This window comes from Panthera tigris, chromosome D2 (assembly GCF_018350195.1).
Source record: "Panthera tigris isolate Pti1 chromosome D2, P.tigris_Pti1_mat1.1, whole genome shotgun sequence".
Classification (NCBI taxonomy): domain Eukaryota; kingdom Metazoa; phylum Chordata; class Mammalia; order Carnivora; family Felidae; genus Panthera; species Panthera tigris.
In genome coordinates this window covers 26452442-26478257 of record NC_056670.1, presented here as the reverse complement: position 1 = coordinate 26478257, position 25816 = coordinate 26452442, and the positions used below count along the sequence as shown (strand labels likewise).

The window sequence follows — 25816 nt, the reverse complement described above, 5'->3', positions numbered from 1 at the left end:
TACAGCATTCCATTTATTATATTTTTGTTACACAGATGGCACACAGAGGCTCAGGGATTAAGTAAACTCTGAAAAATCAATCACATAGCTGGTAAGTGTTAGAGCCATGATTCATACCCAGAACTGTCTGAAGCCAAAGCACTTGTTCTTTCTAGTATACTACATTCTTTGTAAAAACTGGAATATAGCTGGGGCACCAGGGTGGCTTAGTTGGTTAAGCGATTGACTCTTGATTTTGGTTCAGGTCACGAACTCATGGTTTCATGGGTTCAAGCCCTGCCATTGGGCTCTGAACGCTGACCACGCGCAGAACCTGTTTGGGATTTTCTCTCTCCCTCTCTCTCTCTCTCCCTCTCCCCGACTTGCGCTCTTTCTCTCAAAAAATAACAAACTGGAATAGAGCCAAAAATATAAATAATGTTGCCATTAAATTGTATAAAATCAATAACAATGAATCAAATTACATGTCATCATAGAAAACAAGCACATTGGAGCTACACGCCTATCTACGGAGTTTGGCACTAGGGTGGACAGACTATCTTATCTTAAAGGAGAGAGAATACTGTAAGAAATATTTTGAGAGATTTCAAATACATAAAAATAGAGAAAGAATGCAATAGAGACTTTCTTCTCCGTGGACACAGCATCCAGTTTCAACAACTACTATCCCATGGCCATCCCATACCATCTTCTTCCTGGCAAGGTATCATGTTCCAGTAGATCCTAGGCTTCCATTCCATTTCACCTGCGAATAGTTCAGTAGTATCAATAAAAGATGAGACTTTAACAACAACATAAAAATGATACCATAACCTTATCCTTAAAAACACACTAAACAATTATCACTAACAGTCAGTGAAGATTCAAGTTTCCCCGGAAATCTCAAAAATGGATTCTTTGAATCAGGATCTAATCAAGATTTTCTCACTTTAAATATTTTTTAACCTCATTTTTACTCCCTACCTTTTTGTTTTCCCTGTACTTTGTTGTTGTTGTTGTCATTAAGAAACCATGTTGCCATTACATTATTTTGCTGGGGTTTACAAAATTGTGACATATTAATTCGACTATTTTTCTTAATTTATTATATGAATATTTTTTGTTAAAAAAAATCTCCCTTAACTATTTGAACACCCTGAGGTCAGAGGTCACACAACACAGGGTAAAAATTCTATTTTTCCTCCCATAAGTACTATTTTTTAGGAAAGTAGCCAACGAGGTGTTTTTTTGTTTGTTTTTGTTTTTGTTTTTTGTTTTTTGTTTTGATCTGCAAACTATTACAAATACTTAGATTTAAATGTATTTGATACAATTCACTCTAAGACTATTACTTTCACTGCTTCCTAAGTAGTCCTATTTTTGGCCAATAGTAGTCTCTTTACCTTTGTTCCTGGACCCTCAGTCGATTTTCATAACTACTTTGCATTCTGATCCACCATGTTATGGGGATCAGGCTTATCTTGCGTGCTTCCCCCATTCTTGGAATCAGCCATTTTTTTCATACATCTTTGTATTTTTTATTGGGAAGTAGTTTTTCAGATACCGTAGTCTGGTTTATGGGTGTTCTTTGCTACTATTTGTGTTTGTTTTGGAGAAAATATACCCTAAATTCATACTTATATCTCAAGATTAAATTTGGGAGAATAGGGTTTTGTATTTGATATGTTTGATTTAGTTTGCATCTATTTTCTCTAATGATGATAATATTGCATCGAATTATGAAACTTACGATAATTAGTGAAGCAATCTATGACATAATAACTTAAACATTTAAAATTTAATTATGTAAAGAGACGTTAATAAAGTGAAAGATAAAGATAATATGAAATGTCATAAAAATCCCAACAGCAGTGTGTATTCCTGTGTGTGTGTATGCATGCGTGTGCATGTGCAATAATTAAAACATTTGTTTGGAAGTACAAAGGATTTTAAATAGCTAAGCAAATGTTTAAGAAAGAAAAAAAACTTTTTTCCAGTTATCTGTTCTTAAAATAGTGCATAGTAGGAGGAGTACAAATTACTATTTTGTAAAATCATTTGAAATATTCTTTTCTGGGATTTTTTGCCATCTTGATACACAGGAGATTTATTTCATTTTGGCTTTAATTTTAAAATTCAATTAATTTTTTGAAATATATGTTAATTTTTATATCTGTATTTGACTTTGAGTTGATAAATATTCCACATAGTTTTATCTATCCATACATGTATGTATTTACAAGTTATAAAGTCAACTTCACAAATTAAGGTATAGTTAGAGAAATATAGACTCTCTTTGGCTTCTACTGTTTTTCCTATTTTTTTTCCTTTCTCTTTTTTTTAATAACCATGGGCACAATATTTCTTTTAATTTTTTTTAATGTTTTTTTTGAGAGAGAGAGAGACGGAGCGTCAGTGGGGGAGAAGCAGAGAGAGAGGCAGACACAGAATCTGAAGCAGACTCCAGGCTCTGAGCTGTCAGCTCAAACCCATGGGGCTCAAACCCATGAACCATGAGATCATGATCTGAGCCAAAGTTGGACATCTAACCGACTGAGCCGCCCAGGCACACCTCTTTGGTTTTCTTACAATATATTTTGGAGATTACTCCATAGAATTTGATAGCACTATGTTTACACTGTTTCTTACTGGCAAACATTTATGCTACTTGTGGTCTTTTTGGTAGCACAGAAAAACTACAATGGAGAGCTTTCTGGAAAAGTCTTTCCAACTTCTTCTGGGTATATCTACAGGAGAGATTTCTTGTATGTGGGATCACTGTATCAAAGCTTGAATGTATAGGTAATTTTATTAGGCACTGTGTGATTCACTTCCATGGGTGCTGTGTGATTTTGCATTCCTCACAGCAATCTGTAGAGTGTCTATTCTCCATAGGAACATAAATATGTTTTCAAGTTTTGTGATTTCTGCCAATGTGATACATACATATCTCTTCATAGTTTATTTTGAAATTCTTTTCAAGTACAGTTGAGCATCTTTTATGTGATCAGGAGCCACTTCATTTATATTTATTTGTGACCACTCTGATTACATATATGTAACATTTATAACTATATTAAGTAGATGATAGAAGGTGATGAATGGGTATGTGGATAGATAGACAAAAAGTTATTAAGTATTACAAATTTAATTATTTTTCTTTAGTTATTATTTTATTTGCTTATGATGCTCCTCTCTGCAATGCTTTTTTTTTTCAGCACCACTAAGTCCAAATTATCACTTCTTTCTTTTTTATATCTAAATTTTAATTCATAATTATAAAACTTTCTTTATATAAAAGTAATATAGCATTAAGTTTATATTTTCTCTAGCATTTGTATGGATATAATTTATACCTATAAAATTGCACACTATTTTAAATGTATAATCTGATGAGTTTTGACAAATGAAACGCTTAACCACTATTCCACTTGACATTATAACCATTCCATCATTCCAGAAAGCTCCACTGCAGCATTTTACAACCTCTCAACCATTTTATACTATAGGCAACCACCTAACCACATTTTATCTAGACTGATGTCTTTGGTGTTCATCAGTGATGAGAGTATCTGACATTCTTTTAAAATATTGTTGACGATAAACATTTCTATTCCCAACTAATGGTTATTGTAAGTAAAGATTTATTGAAATTCACATGAAATACTTGTATGGAAAATACTTTCTTTCTCTTGGGAAAACACCTAGCCGTGGAATTGGTAGCTCCCATGATAAGTGCTTTAGCTATGCACAACCTGCCAAACTTCATTTCCAAAGTGTTTGTACCATTTTATAGTTTGAGCAGCAATGCAAGAGAGTCTTAAATGTTTCACATCCTCACCAATACCTGATATTGTCAATCTTCCTAAATGTAGCCCATGCAGTGAGTTTTTAGTGATATATCAAAGTGTTTGAAATCTCCACTTCTCTGATTACAAATTATGTTAAGCTTACTTCAAAGAGCTTATTAGATATTCATAAATCTTTAATGAAATGTCTTCTCAAGTCTTTTTTATTCGTCTGAAAGCTTGTTGATTTTACTATTGAGTTATTGGAGTTATTTATATATTATGTTTAAAATTCTATTGTTTGGTATATGAACTATGAATGTATTTTCCTAGTCTGTGACTTACTCTTTTTCTTTTTTATAGTATTTTTTGAGGAGTAGATTTAAATTTCAATGTAATTTACTTTTCTTTTAGGTCTACAATATATTCCAAGTGTTTGTTGCTGTTGTTGTTTTTGAGCATGGTGTTAGGCAGGGGTCAAGCTTAGAGTCTTTCCATAGATATATATCCAGTTGTTCAGCGTCATGTATTGAAAATACTAAACATTAAATATTTAATGACATTTGTGCCTTTGTTGAAGATTAAATGACTACATATGTGTGGGTCTATTTCTTTATGTTCTGTTCTTTTGATCACATGTCTTTAATTACTCTATGTCTTGAAGTAAAGTAGTTTAAGGTCTCCATCTTTACTCTTCACTATTTTATATCCTTTGCATTTCCAAGTGCGTTTTTTAATTACCGCCCAAATTTTCAGATGTGTGCAAGTGCACGCACACCAACACACACGTGCACCTTTACACAACCACTGGGATTTTGATGGCACTTTCTTTGTATCCTTACTGAGGAGAACGCATCTCTCAAATCCTTGAGTTTTCTAATCACTGAACATATTATGTGTGTATATTTTTTTTTTAATTTTTTTTTTAACGTTTGTTTATTTTTGAGACAGAGCATGAACGGGGGAGGGTCAGAGAGAGGGAGACACAGAATCTGAAACAGGCTCCAGGCTCTGAGCTGTCAGCACAGAGCCCGATGCGGGGCTTGAACTCACGGACCATGAGATCATGACCTGAGCCGAAGTCGGCCGCTTAACCAACTGAGCCACCCAGGCGCCCCATTATTTGGATCTTCTTCAAATTCGTTTAGTAATATTTTGTTTTTCTTAGTGTAGGAATACTGAATATTCTTTATTAAATTTGTTCCTGAGTATCTTATGTTAAACATTTTTTTATTATTTTCCAATAATTGTGTATCATCTCAATTTTTGCTGCTGACCCACAGAAATACCATTGAATTTTGTAAATTATCTTATATCCTGAGGTTTTCTTTAATTTAGTTATTGTCCCATCAACTAAGTCAGTGAATTTCATCCCTGAGGAAATCTTCTCCTACATAGTTATATCCATATATCTCAAGTGCAGAAAAGATCCAGAGAGGAATATTTGGTTGGAAGGAAAATAATATTTAAGGAATTTGATTTATTTATTTTTCTTATCTGAGTGTCATTGAAACACAATGTTACGTTAGTTTCAGGTGTACAATATAGTGATTCAACTTCTCTATACATTAAGCTATGGTCTCCACAAGTGCAGCTACCGTCTGTCACCATACAATGCTATGATATTATCACTGCCCATATTCCTTGTGCTGTGCCTTTTATTCTTGTGTTGTGTTCATTTTGTAACCGGAAATCTTAGAAAAGAATACAGGCAGTAATTTCCCTGACATTGGCTATAGCAACATTTTTCTGGATATGTCTCCTGAGGCAAGAGAAACAAAACCAAAAATAAACTCGTGGGACTACATCAAAGTAAAAACCTTTTGCATAACAAAGGAAACTATCAGCAAAACAAAAAGGCAACCTGCTGAATGGGAGAAGATATTTGCAAATGATGTATCTGGTAAGGCGTTAATATCCAAAATATATAAAGAACTTCTACAACTCAACATACACACACACACACACAAATACGATTAAAAAATAAGCAGAGGACCTGATAGACATTTTTCCAGAGAAGATATGCCGATGGCCAAACAGACACATGAAAAGATGCTCAACATTATTAATCATCATAGAAATGCAAATCAAAACCACAATGAAATATCACCTTATATCTGTAAGCATGACTAAAACCAGAACGACAAGAAATAATAAGTGTTGGTGAGGATTTGGAAAAAAGGAAGCCTCATGCGCTGTTGATAGGAATGTAAGTTGTTATAGCCACTTTGGAAAACAGTAAAGAATTTTTTTAAAGTTTATTTATTTTGAAAGAGAAAGAGAGATGGGGGAGGGGCAGAGAGAGATTGAGAGGGAGAATCTTAGGCAGGATTCATGCCCACTGCAGAGCCCGACTCAGAGCTGAATGTGGGGCTCAATCTCACCACCATGAGAGCATGACCTGAGCTGAAATCAAGAGTCAGACACACACTGATTGAGTCACCCAGGCACCTCAAAACTGTATGGAATTTTAAATAGGTTATTGTTTCAATATAAAATTGAGGTTATTAATAAAATGTCTATATATTTCCAAGGACATGAATTGAAAAAAAATTTGATAAACATGAAGCTAGAAGAAATATTTGACATTGTATAACAGATAACATATTTTACTTATCATTGCTGGTATTACACTGAAAATTTTGGATCTACTCTTACGCATCATTTTATTTTTTAAGTACATTTAAATAGCTCCAAATTTTAGCCATTTTCAGAGAGTGAACGTCCTACATAGTATTCATTGCAAAATGGAGATATTTATTTGGTATTGGTATTTAATTTTTTTTATTTCATTTTGGTAAGAACATTTAACATGAGATCTGCCCTTTTAGCACATTTTGTAAATCTTTTCTTTTTAATGTTTATTTATTCAGAGAGAGAGCGAGAGTGGGGGAGGGGCAGAGAAGGAGGGGGACAAGATCCCAGGTGGGCCCTATGCTGACAGCAGAGAGCAGGATGCAGTTCTCAAACCCACAAACCATGAGATTATAACCTGAGCCAAAGTCAGATGTTTAACTGACTGAGCCACCCAGGTGCCCCTGCCCTTTAACACATTTTTAAGTATACAATAAGTGTTATTGACTGTAGGTACAATGTTGTACAGAAGATCTTTAGAGTTTATTTATCTTGTTATAACTGAAACTGTATGCCTGTCATTAGCAACTTCCCACATCCCCCTCCCCCCACCTCTGGTAACATCACACTATTTGAGTCTATGCATTTGCCTATGGTAGATACCTCTTACAAGGGGAATCCACATTATTTTTCTTTCTAAGACTGGCTTATTTCACCTAGCATAATGTTTTCATTTTTTTTTCTTTCAATGTTTGTTTATTTTTGAGAAACAGAGACAGAGCATGAGTCAGGGAGGGACAGAGAGAGGGGGAGACACAGAATCTGAAGCAGCCTCCAGGCTCTGAGTGGTCAGCACAGAGCTCGATGTAGGACTCAAACCCACAAACCGCGAGATCATGACCTGAGCCACCCAGGTGCCCCTAACATAATGTTTTCAAGATGGCTCCATACTGTCACAATGGTAGGATTTCCCTTTTATTTTTTTAGGTTGAATAATGTTCTATTATATGTATATGCTGCATTTTCTTTCTCCTTTCATCCATCGATGGATATTTAGGTTGTTTCCACACCTTGGCCATTGTGATTTGTACTACAGTGAACATGGAAGTGCTAATATCTCTTTAAATTGTTTGGATAAATGCCCAGAAGTAGGATTATTGAATCATATGGTAGCTTTATTTTTTATTTTTTTGAGGAAGCTCCATATTGTTTTCCTTAGTGACTATACCATTTTGGATTCCTACCAATAAGGTGTAGAGGATTCCAATTTCCTTACATTCTAGTGCACACTTGTCTTTCATGTTTTTTTGTTTGATAGTAGCCCTCCTAACAGGGTGAGGTGATATCTCATTGTGGTTTTGATATCCATTTCCTTGATGATTATGTTGAGCAGATTTTCTTATACCTGCTTGTTTTCTATGGAGAAATACCTATTCAAATTCCTTGCCCATTTTAAAATCAGGTTAGTAGGGTTTTGTTGTTGTTGTTGTTGTTGTTTGTTTTGTGTGTGTATGTGTGAGCATGTTGTTTTTTGGTTTTTGTGGGGTTTTTTTGCCATGGAGTTTATTTGATAACTCAGATTTTTTTCTTTTTTTTCATTTTTGCATATATATTTTGCATAAAGTAATCATATACACTGTTGTTTTTATCATTAAGATTCTTCCCAATTTTCTTTCTTGGATTTTTACTCTCTAAAGAGAGACTGATGCTTTTTTTTTTTTTTTTTTTTGAGAGACTGACACATTCATAACTTCAGTCTTTTAGTAAGTGCATAAACTTCATAAACCCTGGGTATAGCATTGAAAACCTGCCTAAGGGATCACTGGGGAGGTAGGAAGGATTTCTGAATTTTCTTAATGCTAACAGATTTTACGCACTTTATCACCATATACTGTGATGTTTTCTACAAGAAAATGAAATAGTTTTAAATCATGTTTTGAAAAGATTACCAACTCACATTTTGGAGAGCATGCTCTGATTCCTTCAGTAAGTCATCTGGGCATCTGTGAAATAAAGAATTTGGACTGAATGATTGAGAATTCATCTGTACAGTTTTGTGATTGCTTAACTTCTTACAGAGATAGAAATTTAAAAGCTGCTGTTATCTTATTGTAATTAACAAAACAGAATACGGTGGAGTCAGCCATTCAACACAGTGGATTACCATCACACATCACTTGGGTCAACTAACCAAGGCTTTATTTTGCTTTTTAAATGCTATCTCATTGGGTAAATAAACTTGAAATTACAAAATGTGTTTATAATTAAAGGATCTTAGCCAATTCAAAAATAAGCAAGTCCCAATATATGACTTTACTCAATTTCTATGTGTTTTTAAATTATTTGGTTTCATACATATATTTATGCTATTCCATATTAATCTTTATTTTTCCAGTTCTGGGACTAAAATCTGCACCTCTTACTGTTCTCCCTTTTCTGTTATTACTATCACATATATCCCAGGCAACACTGAAGAAAACTTTACTCCAATTTTACCTTCTTTTTTCAAAAAAAAAAAAAATTTAATGCTTTTTAGTATTTATTTTTGAGAGAGAGAGAGAGAGAGCATGAGCAGGGGAGGGGTAGAGAGAGAGAGGGAGACACAGAATCTGAAGCAGGGTCCAGGCTCTGAGCTGTCAGCACAGAGTCCGACGTGGGGCTTGAACCCGCAAACCATAGGATCATGACCTGAGCCAAAGTCAGATGCTCAACCGACTGAGCCATTCAGGTGCCCCAATTTTACCTTCTTTTAATGCACATCCAGTTAATCATTATATCTAGAGCTTCCACTACTAGAAGCTGATACCATCCAGTTTTTATCTTTATTAAATGAAATTTAAAATAATTATGATAGCATGATCAGCTCAGATCTATGTAAATTTACCTTTACAACTTTCTTCAAAACACTGTCTCCTGATTTGCCACACATACCTAATTTCTCTTCCTTAATGTGTCTTTCTCTCTACCCATCACATGCCCACCTGCATTTATTCAGATATTTTCTTTTATACTTGATATATATCCCATTGTTTTCTATTTAAAACAGTCAGTAAAGGGATACCCACTTCTTACACCACCTCCTTCTTTATTGACATCCATTAAAGATAATTCTCTCTCTTCTAAGGTCTTTGACACTTTGTTTGCTATTTATTTACTAGTTAATTTTTTCACGTATTTATTTGTTGACTTGTGCTTGTTTTGTCCATCTGGGACATAGAAACATGACACATTTTTCCTCTACCTGTGTAATTTCATTATCTCACTTAAGTTTCTCAGTGATATTGAAAAATTGGTCCTATTATTATCGTTTAGAAGATTAGCTAAATGAGGCTTGGGAAAGTTAACTAAATTGTGAATGGTGATATCACTAGTATAACCACAATGGCGAGAACTTAAAGTCAAGTCCTTGTGCATTCTGCATATTGTTTCTGTTGCTGTAATTTCCAAAAATGCTTCATTATAAAGAAGCCTTTTCATTGAGATTGTTTTTTCTAAATGAAATTCCTCAAGAATTGTGATCCCCAGCAAAGCCTCATGAGCTGCGCCTTGAGGAGGATTCATCTCATCATTCTACCAAATACCCAGCATAATACTATGTCCTTGGGAAGATGTAAGAGCCGCATTTTAGAATTTTCAATTTAACTAGGAATATTTGACAAACACTGATAGAAACGAAACATATCACATCTATCCCTCAGTCCAACGATTCTGATATTTTCTTCTGCCAATGGATAAAGGCCATTAATAGAAATATATTGAATAAAATCATTAATAGAAATATACTTTTATTAATTTTATGGAAAAATAAAATACATCTCATCCTAAACAAAAAATAAGTCAAACAATTATTATAAATAAAAAATATCAGCAGAACTAAAAAAAATAAGTCTGTATAAGTAAAGAGCCATTTGAACATGAGCATATAGTTTGTGCATAATATAGAATATGATAGCATTATGCTATAACCACCAGCAAGGAAGAAAGAAGCTGACAGTGTGTGATGGGTGGTGGATAAGAGATATGAAAGAATCATTTGTAAGAAAGTGCAATCATATTTTTTCTCAAGTTCATTAATTTTTTCAATAATTTAGGACCTTTGGTTATACTTAATAGGTACTTAATATGCCCCTTTGAAACAGCACACCTGTATCCCTTGGATAAATACCTAGTAGTGCATGCTAGGAATTTACCCAAGGGATACAGGAGTTCTGATGCACAGGGGCACTTGTACCTCAATGTTTATAGCAGCACTCTCAACAATAGCCAAATGATGGAAAGAGCCTAAATGTCCATCAACTGATGAATGGATAAAGAAATTGTGGTTTATATACACAATGGAGTACTACATGGCAATGAGAAAGAATGAAATCTGGCCCTTTGTAGCAACGTGGATGGAACCGGAGAGTGTTATGCTAAGTGAAATAAGCCATACAGAGAAAGACAGACACCATATGTTTTCACTCTTATGTGGATCCTGAGAAACTTAACAGAAGTCCATGGGGGAAGGGAAGGAAAAAAAAGAGGTTAGAGTGGGAGAGAGCCAAAGCATAAGAGACCCTTAAAAACTGAGAATAAACTGAGGGCTGATGGGGGGTGGGAGGGAGGGGAAGGTGGGTGATGGGTATTGAGGAAGGCACCTGTTGGGATGAGCACTGGGTGTTGTATGGAAACCAATTAGACAATAAATTTCATATATTTAAAAAAAATACCTAGTAGTGCAATTACTGGGTCACCGGGTAGTTCTACTTTTAACTTTTTGAGAAACCTCCATACTGTTTTCCAGAGCGGCTGCACCAGTTTGCTATCCCATCAACAGTGTAAGAGGATTCCCCTTTCTTCACATCCTTGTCAACATCTATTTTTTACTATGCTGTTAATAAAAATGATATTTAAAAAAAATTAAAAGTTTAGAGATTGAGTTAACAAAAGAAAAATTTACTTAAATATTTCTGGTTATACTTTCATTAAATCACATTATTTTTAATATTATTAAAATTGTTTTCACTAACAGGCTGCAGTGAAAAAGGTATAAAGAGATTCCATTACCTAAATGTCCCCAAACATTATAACATCGAAGTGTAATTGTGAGGGGTCCTTTGAACCAGTAGGGTGCTTTTACTTGTGAAGTTATCATTAGTATGAAGACAACAATGTCAATTTTCCTTTCGATTCTTTTATTTTCTCTTATTTCCAAACCTTCTTTAAAGGCAAAGATTTATATGACAGATATCATGAGTTACCTCACAATTTTCTTATGAACTAACATGGATAATTGCCAATTCTATAAAGAAACATTAACCAAAAAACCTTAAGGTAACATTTTAAATAATTAAATTACTACCTACTCCCTCACAAATTAAACTGAAGTTAATTTTCTTGCAAATTGTGTCCCACTGATGATTCAGTGAAAAATGTTTTCTTAAAAACAAAAAAAGAAAAAGGCTCACACACCAGATAAGTTTTAAAAAATTTTTCCTTTCTCCTTTTGCTCTATGGTCCATTTCATTATATTAAAAGTTCCTGCACATTCTCCTCCAGAGAAACCTGTTATGTTTTTTAATTCGATATTTCCCAAATTCACCATGAAACTATCACATACTTACCACAAAACTACTTACCGATATTTCACAGAAATACTATGCTCTTCAGAAAAAGCTTGGGTAAAGAGGAATGAGGGACTGTCTTTCCTTAAAAAAGAAAAAGCCCTAAGAATAATTTTGTTCATGGTAGATTATTTGGCAATTTGCACATTAAGATTTCAGAATAACTTTTACGTATCAAAACTGTAGAACTCTGATAGTCCATCAGGAGTCAAAACACAGATCATGCAGCCACCATTGGTTTTGCAAATAAAGTTCTCCTGGAACACAGACACACATTTGTTTGTGTATTTCACAGTACAACTCTAGAGATGAATAACACAAAATGTACACAATGTACTAACTAGTGCTTTACAGGAAAAGTTTGCCCACCATCGATCCTAAATTTTTAACAATCAATTGACTGGAAGACAAGTTTGTGATGATACTTTTTTTTTTTTTAACGTTTATTTATTTTTGAGACAGAGAGAGACAGAGAATGAGTGGGGATGGGGCAGAGAGAGAGGGAGACACAGAATCTGAAACAGGCTCCAGGCTCTGAGCGGTCAGCACAGAGCCCCACTCGGGGCTCGAACTCACGGACCGTGAGATCATGACCTGAGCCGAAGTTGGACGCTTAACCGACCAAGCCACCCAGGCACCCCTGTGATGGTACTTTAAAAGTTAAGACACACACTTAAAGCATGGGCCATGCAAGTTCTGCAGAGGTGGACCCAAAGAGATTTTTACATAGACCCAAGATACGACCCAGAAGAAAAGTTCTGAGACCTAACATCTTCACCACTCTCGGTCACAGATAATTACACACGGCCGTGATAATTTTCAAATGGGGAAATTTCAGATGCAAGTATCATCAATTGTCCCCAGCGGCCATTAAAAATTTTCAGTAATGCAATTGTAAAATATCTAATTTAAATTGTAGTGGGTGTTACTCTTACTGAGCAATAACATCATCCATCCTGACCTTTTCAAATACAAATGTCATTTGTGTGGCTGTAAATCATGACAAATGAGATGCAACATTAGCTATATCGCTTAGGCATCTTGGTAGGAGATTGTTAGCCTTGTTTCAAAAGGTCATCTTATATTTTTTTCTAAAAATATGACATTTGTTTGGTCTTTCTGACGTAAGTCTAAATGAATGTTTATTAAGTCTATCTATCAAGAAGCCTATTATGAAATAGCTTCTTAGCTCATCCAATCAGATTATATTTTTCCTGGAAAGGAAACTGCACAGATTTCTAAGGGAAATGAGACAATGGAAAAAAATATAAAGATAAGCTCTTCTAATATAACAGTGGCCCCCAAATGAGCTATTAGATGTCTAATAGGAGGCCTTTCCCACATACAAACCATGCCATATACAACAGGGACAAAGTTATATATGCCACATTAAAAAAAAAAAAAATCCTCAAAGCCTTTTCTACTTTTCCACAACACGATAGCTTGACAAATTATATATAAAAGTCTTTTTGTTTCTTATCGTGCACTTAAGGTTTCACCACTATATTTAAATCCTCTCAAATTATCATAACATTCCTTTTAAGAACAATATGAATAATACAACATTTCTTGTGACTCAAATGGAATTCGTAAACATGTTAAGTTCTTTTTCTGAGATGGGATATTATTTGCAGAGCCTGGAGGACTCTCAGAGAGAAAGTAAACCTGGATTTTTGTCCAGACTCTATGTAGTTCTAGATCACACACGACTTCCATTCAGTCTCAGTTTGTTTACCTGAAAAATAGATATAATATTAATCTTATGTGCAACAACTTTAATGTAAAGATTGAATGATACCTTTCAAGTAAATATTACTCTCTGAAAAAAATTTAAAAGATCACGATGGAATAGTGAGCCTATACACTCTATTTTCGAACAGATGATTGGCAGGCCTGTTGCCCCTGTTTTATTGAGGTATAATTGATGAATAAATTTGTGTGCATTTAAAGTGCACACATGATGTTTCGATATAATGTTTGACATACATATATAATGTGAACTGATCACCACAATCAAATTCAATATCCACCATTTCATATACTTTTTACAAAGTTAGCTTTGTTTCCTTTGGTGAGAAGAATTAAGATTTATTCTCTTATTCTGCAAATTTCAGGTGTACAGTTCAATATCATTAACTGTAGTCACTACACTGTGTGTTCGATCTCCAGAACTTATTCACCTTGCGTAATTGAACTTGTAATCTTTGACCAATATTTCACTATTTTCCCCACCCCAAACCCTTGGCAGTGACTGTTCTGCTCTCTGCTTCTATGAGTGGGAAAAAGACCTGAATAAACATTTTTCCACAGAAGACATAAAGATGGCCAGCAGGTCTATGAAAAGGTACCCAGTGTCGCCAATCATGAGGGAAATGCAAAACTGACACCAAAATGTGATATCACCTCACATCTGTTAGAATGGCTACCATCAAAAAGACAAAAAAAAAAAAAAAATGACAGGTGTTGGTGAGGAGGTAGAGGAAAGGGAACCCTTACACACTGTCGGGGAGAATGAAAGTGGCAGAGCCATGATGGAAACCAGTACGGGGGTTTCTCAAAAAATGAAAATAGAGCTACCATATGACACATCAGTCCCACTTCTGTGTATGTCTTCGTCTGTTTGGGCTGCTATAACAAAATGTCACCAACTGGATGATTTACAAACAGCATTTATTTCTTACAATCCCAGAAGCCAGAAGTCTGAGATCAGGATGCCATTATGGAGTGACTTCTTCCAGGTAGCACTCCTCTCGATTTATCCTCACATAAAATGAAGGAGCTGAGGGTCTCTTTTATAAAGCCACTAATCCCATTCACGAGTGCCCCATGCTCATGACCTTATTACCCCCAGTGATCCCACCTCCAGATATCATCACGCTGTTGGCTAAGATGTCAACATGTGTATTTGGGGGAGGAAACAAACATTCAGCCCACAGTGAAGTATATATCCAAGTAAAATGAAATCACTGTCTCAGGGAGACATCTGCACGCTCATACGGATTATAGCATTAGGAGCCTGTGGTAACATGGATGAACTTGGAGAGCAATAGAAGTGAAAGAAGCCAGTCACAGACCAACAAATACTGTATGATCTCATTTACATGTGATTGGCTTTTCACGAGGGCAAAACGTAATATCTAGGCATTTCCTGGCAAAAAGACAATGCACAAAATGTAAAAAGCAAAACCCTTGTTCATCATGTTAATAATTTGTTAAACAGCTCTGGAGGCAGACACAGTTCAGGGGCTATGATTAGACAGCCTAATCGGGCTTAGTCAGCTGCTTCTTAGGGAAGCAGCCAGTCGACAAGGAGCACGAGGAGACACCAGTATATGTGACACATTGAAAAGTAAGGTCTTAACTCTGAGATTTACATCTGGGGTACTCAGGCAGGGAAAATTCCAGCAGGTAAGACTAGATAACCGATAATGCAGAGTAAGTGTAATCTAACAAAGAGGGGGGAGATAGTAGCTGTCCTCTCACTCTGCATTTATTTCCATGTAAATCAGAAAAACCCAAGTTACCAAGTGACTGTGTGAGGAAACTGCATCCCGGGAAAGATCAGAAGTCAACAGGGGTTCCACTAGCAAGGAGAATTATATTCACATGTGTTCTCTCCTATTTTTCTGATTCAGTCAAAATACATTTACTTTACGCTTATGCTGAGCCAGATACCGATAAAGTCCTGGGGATATACGTTTATACAAATAGGATTACTATTCTCCAAGAGTTTTAAGTTAAAAGAAGACACAAGCCAGCATACAAAAATTCAAAATAATGTGATAAGTAGTATTATTTATAGGGTTCTTTAAGCAGGTGGAAAATGGGTACCCAATGCAGCCTTGGGAGTTAGGTCAGAGAACACACTGGAACTCTCACTACCTCTAACAGGGCCCACTGATTCAATGCAAGGAATATAGAGCACGTTTTTTGGAGGATATTATGCACATATTCATTCAGCCTAAACAGCTGAAATATTTTTGAGAGAATATGTTAATTACAGTGTGGTGTTTGCAACCCAGCTGCCTGTACCTAGCGAAATAATAGTGTAGGATTTGGGTTCCTCTGTTTGGCGTATTACCTATGTATTGAATTACCTTATCCTATGGTGCCAAAGCGAATTTGTAGGGTATTAGTCAGGTCTATAAAAAATAACATTCCAATTAACTTTCTCAGAAGACCATCAACTAAAACTCAGACTTAAAAAGGAAGAGTGTTAGAAATGCCCATGTGATATGCTTGAAGGGCCTGAGGAAGAGCACAGTTCTCATTTCTCAGTGCTCCACACCTACTTACTTAATAGGTGAGATCAGTGGATTAAGCTTTGACCCTTTATTTTTTATTTTTTTATTTTTGAGAGAGAGAGAGAGAGAGAGAGAGCCAGAGAAAGCTCATGAGAGCACATGGAAACAGGAGAGGGGCAGGAGGAGAGGAAGAGAGAGAATGTTAAGCAGGCTGCATGCCCAGTGCAGAAGAGCCTGATGCAGGGCTTGGCCTCATGACCATGAGATCATGAACCTGAGCTGAAATCAAGAGTCAGATGCTTAATCAACTGAGCCACCCAGGCATCCCAAGCTTTGATCTTTTAGAGTTATCTCTAGATCTTTTACAGTTATCTCTAAATCTATTTATTTCAAAGGCATTCATGGAGCACAGTACCAAGTTTTTCAGTGTCCTTGCAAGCCCCATTCAAAATATCATCTGTGTGCTTAGACTCAATTGACTGAGACCATCCAGTATGATGTTAAAGATTTTGGCAGACCAAAATCTCAACCTTGGAGAACTCAGTGCACAGCAGAATATTAAGCTTTCCTCAGTAACTAGTGTAGCTTTTGAGCAGTAATGATTTTTGTTGCAAGTGGAATTTTAGAACACATCATATTACAGCATCTGCTTGTGCCCATGTTATGTGTGTTCCTGCCCTGTTCAGGTTCAGTGTGCCAATTTTACTCCCCTGTCAAACTGGGACTGTTTTATCCCTGATGGTGCGGCTGCCTTATTAAAATGTTTCTGTGGTTGGCCAGGCTCAGTTGTCAAGGTAACCATCCTGTTGTGTGTTGCCTTTAGGAGTTTCTCATTAGATACATGAAAACCTTGACTGCATGTAAATAATAAAAGCTATCAAGGTAATGTGCCTTTGTGTTTCACGTGGTATTTTCCAGAGACTCACAAAAATATGTGATAATGCTGAGCTTCTATTCATACGTTTAGTCAGTGATTATCAAAGGTCTTGATAGGACTATATTAATCTTTCCTTACATTTTTAAAAGTTTTAGTTTATAAATAGGGAGCCCAATTTAAAATATTTTATTTATATTATTTTATGTCAAACTTCACGCAAAAGTAATTTGATGGAGTTTTGACATTGGTTACGGCAACTTCAAAGGAAAACATTTGTGAAATTCTTTTAGGCCTCTAAACTTCATTTCTCCTTCTTTCTAGCCTATCTCTGCTCTCAGCCACTGGGTAAACTAGTAATTGTATCAGCATTATTTCCTCTTCTCAAATTTTATCCTATTCCCCCACCCCTTGCCCAAAAGCCAGAATCATAGGCTTTGGAATTCAGATATATATTTTGGCTTATGTCTTTGCTTTGCTATACTCATCATTCATTCATTCATTCATTCATTTTCTTTTGAGCCTCAGTTTCCTTATCTATATAAAGTTACAGATTGATCCATGAATGGATTAGTGATAATGAATATACATAATTTAATAAAGTATCTGACACATTGTTGGTTTTAAAATAATTATATATATTATCAAAAATGAACCATTTGTCCTTTCATAGGGATTTATTTGATGTTTTCTTTCTGTTTGTATTGATAAAATGGTTGATAAAGAATGAACAGTGGGATACCTGGGTAGCTCAGTCAGTTAAGTATTGGACTCTTGACTTCTGCTCAGCTCATGATCTTGTGGTTTGAGCCCCACATTGGGTTTTGTGCTAACAGCATAGAGCCTGATTAATATTCTTCCTCCCTCTCTCTCTCTCTCTCTCTCTGCTCCACCCAGCTTGTTCTGTATCTCAAAATAAGTAAAAATAAACTTAAAAAAAATAGAATGAGTGGCCTCCTAAGGGGGTGTTAAAATGATTCTAGGGAAACTTTCCTGCCCTCCAAACATTTGCAAAGATTTCTAGCCTACCAAGCTATGAGCATCTTTGCATTTTAGAATGCTTGTTTTGGGTAAGTCTTTGTGTTTTCAGGAGTGTCGACTGAAAGAAAGCCAATCGCAAAGTAGGTGAGTAAATGCTTTATTCCTTGTCTTACTGAGGACTACAGCCTGGGAGACAGTCTTTCAGCTTGTTTTGAAGAACTGCTCTGAAGTTTGTTACGTACAGGGAATTCTATATGAAAAATGGGAAAACAGTATACGTACTTGTGAGCAGTTCTCCAAATACTTGTGGGTCACAAGGTCAAAATTAAGGTTTTTATTTGTTTGTTTTGTTTTGTTTTTCACATAGACTTGAGAAAGACTCTTAAGTAATCTTAATACATTATATTTCTATTGCCTCTGATTATTCGAAAATATTTTCTCTGTGGCTCTGCTTACCTGGTTTTCTGGTTCCTCCTGTTTTTGATATATCCTTGAGGTCACCAGGGACAGGTCGCTGTCCTTTCTGCAGGAGATCTGGGTGGCTCACACCCCTGTCCATCACACTTAGATTAACCAGCTGTATTTGAAAAGAAGTGAATTGGGCTTAGGTTCTATGAGATAATGATATACACACACTTTGCTGGGGGACTTGACGCAGATTCTGTTTCTGGTGAGTTACATCACATGTTTGTGCTACTTCCCCACCAGAGAAACCTAAACCATGAATTCATCGACAGTGAGGGCAATTAGAGAAAAGAGAAAACCCCAAAACAAAAAGATGAATGAAGCTTGTAACAGATCAACATACACATTGATTTACTTAGAAAGCATCAACCAAGTTTTTAATTATTTTACTTTCCCCTGTGTAAGTTGCATCTTGTCTCACCAGACTTCCCCTTATATTTGTATTTTTTTATTTATATTTATTTATATTTATATTTATTATTTACATTTATTTTTATATTACTTACTTATATTCATATTCATTCCTTCATTTTTTTAACCTCTCATTTTCACTCTTACAAGGAAAGAAACATCTTTTTGTTGCTTGCTCTGTTTAGTTTTCTAGAATTAAGGAAATCACCATTCAAGTACATTGAGCACAACCAAATGAGTCATCACTGTAGAGCTTTATGGCAGATGGGAAGGTGTTGGTTACATTTCCCATTCTTTCCCCATAGATTCCCCAGTGCTTTTTGGGTGCTTATATGACCCCACACAGAGCTACTTCTTTTAGTCTCTTCCTCTTTGAAAGAAGAGAAGAGAAGAGAAAGAGAAGAGAAGAGAAGAGAAGAGAAGAGAAGAGAAGTAGAGAAGAGAAAATGATGCACTATTATTCTCCACCCCAAATCTCTTCTTCTAAGAACTTTAAGCTTATGCAATGGTGATGCAGAATGACTTACAATGGAGCATTAGGTACCAATAAACTCAAGGGAATGAAAAGCACACTACTATGAGTTATAGTGCCCTGATGGGCCATTATATAGGCATCAGCAAGCTTTAAAAAATCACAGTGGTTAGACAAAATAATTTGCATTGCCCAATATCTTGTAAAAACAGCTGAATGTTTTATTTCACAAAATTCTTTCTCTGGTTATGCCTCAGTGATTTTCACTTACTAAGTAGCATCACTGAGCCATGAAAATATTCTCCCCAGGCACACACAGCTCACTAGAATTTTTGTTCACAAAATATTGATTTCATGATTAAACTTTCCATTGTATAAAAACTCAAGGTCTGAGCTTTAGACTTTTCATACTGGGTTGCATTTATGATTTGAAAATCCTTGAAAATTGTCTATTTCCATTAATAAAATATAGAGATAATGTTCTACATGGAGAAGATTAGATTTATTCCCAAATCCCTATTGCTCACAAGAGGCTACTATTCTGTCAATTTTATGATGATATTTAAATACTTAAACTTTATTATGTGGGCCACATGCCATTATTTTTACACCTGTAAAGTAAGACTGGAAGTTATCAGGAAACAAAATTGATGCATGGCTACTTAGAAGAATGCACACTGATATCTCTTGAACTACTTTTGATTATTGCCTTTTCTTCCACTAACAAAGCTGCTTACAAAAGAATGAATTTTCTAAATTCCATTTATAATGGCCACAGGAGTTAAGTGGCAATGTGAGTTACTTAAACAAACTATGATAGGTTCTACATATAGTCCCTCTACTAATCAGATACTTTGAAATACTTGATTTCCTTTCTAACTTCCTCCATTATTTGGTTGGCAAACACTTAGGTGATCCTTAAAATTGCAATACATTAGGTCTTTAATGGAGTGATTCAAAGTTACCTTAAACACTCCAACATTGATTTTAAATTTAGCAAGACTTTAACTTGAAATCTAAGCTCCCGCTTCTACATTTGAAATTGGAGTTACACATCGAAAACATTTTTCTAAAGATCACATTGTCCTAAACAGTCAAAATATCAATATAAATGTACAAGCTTAGGTTTTCTAATCTGATATACTAATATAGAGTCAATTACATTTTGTGTGATTCTAAACTTTCATAAAATTTTAAAATGCTTACCACTGACACCGCAATTATACCAACCTACAAAACTTGGAGGGCTGCTTTCCTAAAGCAATATTTTTGGAACTGCCCTTTTAATTTCCTGAGTATTTAAGAACTAGAACTATTGGTTAGGATGCAGCTGAGCCCTTGACTGCAATACTAAGGATACATATGAACGCTATTTAAAATTGTTGGTGACTCCATCACAAAAAGATGGAAGCGGTGAAGTTAAACATGCCCCTTAGATTTGAGACCCATGTTTAGTGCCTGATGGCTCTGGCTCTTGGTTAGGATATTGTTTCTGTTGCTTTTATGTAATTGACTCTCTTCTGCAACTCTAAAGATATTGGACCTTGAAGAAATCCTGCATCCTTATAAGACACATCTTCTTTTAGAACCAAGTAGTACTTTCAAGTATGAAAATGACGTCCAGTAGAAATTTTCATGTTTCTCAGGGCTTCTGCTTATTTGGTGTTATCAAAATGTGTTATTTTTAGCAATGAATTGCTTCATCCTCTAAAGAGATTGGATTATTCTAGGTTATTTCTAATATGTATAATATGAGAGAATCTCCAAGTTTGAAACATGTTTTAAAGTACATCTAGCCCACTTATTCATCAGACAGAAAAGAATTGCTTTTTTAAAAAAAATCACATTTTAATTTTTTTTTAAAGTTTATTTATTTTGAGAGAGAGAGAGAGAGATCACGTGGAAGTGGTGGGAGGCAGAGAGAAAGGGACAGGGAGAATCCCAAGCAGGCTCCATCCTTCCAGTGTGGAGCCCAGCGTGGACTCCATCTCACCAGGGGCTCAATCAGACCATGAGCTAAAATCAAGAGTCGGATGCTTATCTGACCAATCCACCCAGGGGCCCCAAAAATCACTTTTTAAAAATAAATCTGTAGTATATTGTAAACTTGTATGTTAATGTTAACTATTTGTTGTCCTCCTCCTCATCTACTCATATCATTATACTCAACTTTTTTATTAGGGTGGCCATATAATTTTATCATCCAAACCGGGCAACCTTTGAAATTAAATTAGGGAGTGATTACTAATGAAGTAATCAGGCCTGTTCTGGGAAAACTAGGACATCTTGCCACTCTAGCTACGCTCAACTACAGTCACCTGAAATGCCTAGAACATTTCCATTCACAAGGAATTCTCTAGAGCAGCAGTTTTTACATTCTATGCTCCTTTAGGGATTTTTTTAGTCAGCTAAATTTAAATACCACTATGGTATGTAAAAATATTCAAGTAGGGTCACACTGATTAAATAGGTGACAGAAGACCCGCAACTCTGTACCTTTAGCATCCCCTCAGAGCTCTGATCCCTCAGGCACTACTTTGGAAATATGGAACTCCATAGGATTATTTGGGAACTATTGCATTAATGGAAAGAAAAAAACATTTATCAAATATCCATGAGATGCCCGACCATATACATGTAATTCGCTGGGAACAAAAGAGCTGAGATTTAAATCCACGTCTAATTGATTGCCCAGCCTTATTCTCATTCCTCTGAAGAAAGTGCATTGCATTTTTGTATAATTCTTGTTTTAGAAAGTTCCTCATTGTATCAGTCAGGTCATCTTAACTTATACTATACCAGTTGCAAACACCGTCCAAATTTCAGAGGCTTAAAAATAGGGGAGGAAAGTAGGCCTTTAAAACGAAAACATTTCTTGTTCACCCTATGTACCCATTGCAGGATGACAAGACACTGCTCATGACATTCCCTGAGGTATATAGGTTGTGAGAAGTTCTATCTTGGCATATGCTACCATGCTCCCAGAAGCAAGGAAGGAAAAAAATGGTGAAATATTCACTACTTCTTAAAGTTTAGAAATAACAAATGTCTTTTTCCTCCACATCTCGTTAGCCAGAACAAGTTATATGGCCATAAGTTAAACAGAGTGAGGGTGTATAATTCTTCCATAGACAGGGTCACCAAATAATACAGTCAGTTAACCATGATCTTACCTTAACAAAATCTATATTTTTGAACTGGTCATTAATATCCCTTCTTTACTAAGGGATCCTTCATATCATGAGAGCCCTTATATATTTAAATTTTTAAAGTGGTTTGACTCACTCTTCAGTATCCAACTCAAACTTGTTCTTTTCCAAGTTAAATACTTCCAGTGTTTCAACTGTTCCTGAAAAGGCATGGTATACAGCAATGTTTCTAAAACTTGAATGTGCATTGGCATCTTCTGGAGAGATCAAAATGCAGATTGTGATTCAGTAGGACTGGATGAGGCCTGTAATATGATTTTTTTGTTTGTTTGTTTTAAATATGTTTTGACCTACTTCTGAGGTCCTAGCTAGAAGCCAGCCAGTTTCTCTAGTTAAGTCCACACTCCAACCACCTGCATTCATAGGCTTTCACACTCTGGGTCATTATGTACCTGAGCTCATTGACCTAGGGCCAGGTGTCAGACGACTAGGGACAGCCTTGACACCCAGAAACTGAAAATTTATTCAAACCAACCAATTCAGAAGAGGCAGAAAAACCTAGCCACCCCACCCCACTTACCGTACATAAGCTGCCGCTTACAGCTCCACCTTTCTCTTACCCCATCCCCAGGTACACCCTCTGTATGACCCTGACTGACACCATTTTCTCATTTGGAGATGCCTATAATAGAGTCCTGCCTGTCACTTATCTTGGTGTCAGTGTCGTGTCCTGCCATCAAAAACTTAATCTGTGTCTATTGGTGGTTTCCACGTCTCTCTTTACCCAAATATCCTTGGTGATGGAATATTAAAGATACTGGCTAAACTCAGGGGACTGGCTGCATACCAGCCAAAGCGAGGTCCTCACTTAGGGCAGGAGGAATGATGGATCACTTGAGTTGCACTTCTGGGGGCACTTTTCCAGTATCTTCCTGGTCATTTCCTACATTTGGCAGAGGCTTATTTCAGGGTCTTGTCACTTCTTCAACACCAGTGCTGTTTTGTTTTTGTTTTTGTTTTAATTGTTATTTGAGGCAGAATTCTGGTTTATCCATGCACTTCTGGTGACTCCTGTGGAAGAAGATATCGACCAGACTTCCTCAGAGTAGGAGGAATGACACTCCGTTTCTGTTGATGTTGCTTAGATGGCCCATCTTCTGTGCTGCTACACACCTTGCTGTTGTCAACTAACTTCATGTTGCCCAGATCCTGAGGGGTATTGTGGGTTGCATCTAGGTCAGTGGCCCAATGTTTAGACCAGAGTTGAATATCTTACCTCTGTCCTCCCGCAGCTGCCAAAGTTACCCAATTGCATAAATAATGAAAAAAAAAAAAAAAAGCATTGTCCAGTGTACTTGTGCTTTACTAAGTGCCACACCATGTCAACCTGTGGATTGACTGACACTTTGGATAAGGGGCTGTGTTGTCCCAAGGAGAGCCAGCTACACCTCTCTAAGTGTAGACCCCAGTCCCTGGGAGGTGGACTGGGAAGGGTGGGAACAAAAGATGGCTTCCTATGAGGTAGGCTACCATTATCCTTCCCCTTTCTTTAATCCCACAGAAAGTCCTCACTATGACTTAGCAAACAGACACAGAAACTGAATACTGTGGCTTTAGTCTACTAGAAGTTCAAAACAGGAAAAAAAAATAGGGGAGAGGGATTAAATAGAAACAAAACCCAAGATACTTGGGAAGGAACTAACAACAGAATACACATGCACATAATTCATTAAAATAAAAATCCATAATGTGAGCCAATTAAAAATCCAAAATTTATTTTAAAAATGTATATAGAAATAATATATAAGAATAGTAAGTGGCTTTTGTGTTTCTACCACATAGATTCTAGATTAACTGCATTTGCTAAAATGCACCGTAGACAAGGATTAATCAATACTGGGCCTTAAATTATAATTATACCTGGGATCCCACTAAATTTAAACATGGTATCCCAAATAATCTTGGGAAAATAACTAAATATAAATTAGACAAAAAAATAGCCATGCCTCATTTTAATTACAACCTTGGCTAAATTTCCCATAGTCATAGTACCCTTTGCCCTGAAATATCTCATCTTAGACATAAACACTCTGACATATTGAGTAATAAATTTAAATTAAATTAAGTCTTTGACACTTACAAATTGGCTTGATAAAATGGGACTCCATGAGCCCCTAGTTAGAATGGTTAATACATCCCCAAATAAATCAAAACGGGGTCTTCAAGGATCAGAATTTATTATATAAGACCTAATTAATGAATGGGTGATTATCTCCATTGCTTCTTTATTTGACAGCCTCGTTTTGCCTGTTCTTAAACAAGGAAAGATTAAATGGCTTGTCATGGTAAACTACCACAACCTTAAGGCTGTGGTCATATCCGTTAAGTCCCCAACACCCAATAGTATTGAAATTACTAACTCTATTCATTAGTAGCCAGTAAATATCTTTCTATATTACATACTGGGCTAATATGTTTTATGTTCTACTACATCCTTACTTTAATAACCTCTCAGCAGCAGTTAACCTTCACCTCCAGAGGACACACACACCTTTACTAGCCTCCCTATAATGTATGTGCACACCATCTTTGCAGACAAGATCTTAACTGCATCCACTTTTCTTCAGGAGCACAGGTATGACGTCACATTGATGATATCCTCCACTGAGGAAATGCATTTGGCACATTCATTAAAAACTCTTTATGAGTACTGAAAGCACTATACTCCTCATTTACAGATGTTACTTAATTTCACTAATGGTGCTACTTACAAATCAGCCTACCTTGAAAAATAGGCTCTAGAATCCATCCAAATCAAAATCAACAGGCACTCCCATTAGCGCTCTCAGAGACTCTTCACTGTAAAGACGTTAGCAACCTCCCTGTCTGCCTCCTAGAGTCTCTGGACCACCTATGATGGCCATAAATTGCATATGGGGTCCTGAGGCAAAAAAACAGAAACAAGAAAAAAACAAAACAAAAAAAAACAAACACAAATCAACTGCCTGTGTTGGCACCATTAGAGTGCAGATTGCTGGCAACAGCCTGGGCTCTCCTGAAAAGAGAGGCTGCCACACACTCTGAGACTGTAACCCTCCTTACCTAGTTTTCCATCATTATTCCTTGGGTCATGAAAACTGCACCTTACAAGCTTGGCAAGGTTAACAAAGCCTTCTTAAATAGGACAGAGCCAAATCTGAAGTCACTGGTATATTCCACCTGTAGGATGGAGTGGCTTTCCCTGTCCTCAGTCCCTTGCCAAATATCATGGTGCTG

The 25816-nt window shown here is 36.1% G+C and overlaps 1 pseudogene; it reads right to left on the bottom strand.

Moving 5' to 3' along the window:
• LOC102957456 overlaps positions 1-23737 on the bottom strand; it is a 32676-nt pseudogene extending 8939 nt beyond the window's left edge.
• Positions 23738-25816: the final 2079 nt, after the last annotated feature.